Source organism: Microtus ochrogaster, linkage group LG2 (assembly GCF_000317375.1).
Source record: "Microtus ochrogaster isolate Prairie Vole_2 linkage group LG2, MicOch1.0, whole genome shotgun sequence".
NCBI lineage: Eukaryota > Metazoa > Chordata > Mammalia > Rodentia > Cricetidae > Microtus > Microtus ochrogaster.
Genome location: NC_022028.1, coordinates 2,649,983 through 2,650,855, shown reverse-complemented (window position 1 = coordinate 2,650,855; position 873 = coordinate 2,649,983). Strand labels below are relative to the sequence as shown.

At 49.6% G+C, this 873-nt stretch overlaps 1 non-coding gene across 1 annotated transcript; it reads right to left on the bottom strand.

Moving 5' to 3' along the window:
• Positions 1 to 349: 349 nt before the first annotated feature.
• On the bottom strand, positions 350 to 516 carry LOC113457582. Its single transcript, XR_003378133.1, has one exon. It is a non-coding gene; the product is annotated as a U1 spliceosomal RNA (small nuclear RNA).
• Between the last annotated feature and the right edge of the window lie 357 nt (positions 517 to 873).

The window sequence follows — 873 nt, the reverse complement described above, 5'->3', positions numbered from 1 at the left end:
GGCTTGTGGACCTATCATTCTGACCTGCTTGCCCGTCTTCACATTGTTTATCCCTCTGGACAAACTGGAATCTACAGCTGTCATCAAAAGAATGTAGTATAAGCTGGGCGATGGTGGCACAAGCCTTGAAACCCAGCAACTCAGGAGGCTGAGGTAGGCAGATCTCTGTGAGTTCGAGACCAGCCTGGTCTACAGAATGAATTCCAGGACAGCCAGGGATACATAGTTAGACCCTGTCTCAAAAAACAAAAACAAACAAAACCCAAGAATGTTGTATAAAGAGCACAAGTAAACAGAGTAGGTCTTTGTGGGCTCCACAGTGGTAGAGATGGGAATATTTCCCTAACTCATGGGAGTGCACACACGTTTCCCCATTGCCACAAATTACAAGGTCGAGTTTCCCAGACAGGGTGAGGGGGAACCACCACAGTGGGGAGCACGCCGGGGTGCATTGGATAAACCTCACCCTGGGGAAACCACCTTCAGCATCACAGGGCCACCCTGCCAGGTAAGCACCTTGGCAACAGCGCATTGCCCCGCCGGAAGCAGCATACGCTACAGACAGTCTTGCCTAACCTCCTGGCGGTAATTTTTCTGGATCCCATATCCCTTTGACAATCTGATGATAGCCACAGGCTCTCTCTCCACAAACTTTCTCTGCAAACAAACAGCATTTCCAGCACAATTCTGGGAGATCCCTGGACTCCAGAAAGCTCCATGGAATGACATCAGAGGTTGGGGAGAGGGACTCTGGCCACCCCTGTGCCTCTGTCCCCTGTCAGCTGGGTTTTAGAGGACCTCTGACATTAATGATAAAAAGTAGCAATGAAAAATACATGGACAGTAGGGTGAGTTTGGTAGTGAGAAGAAAGC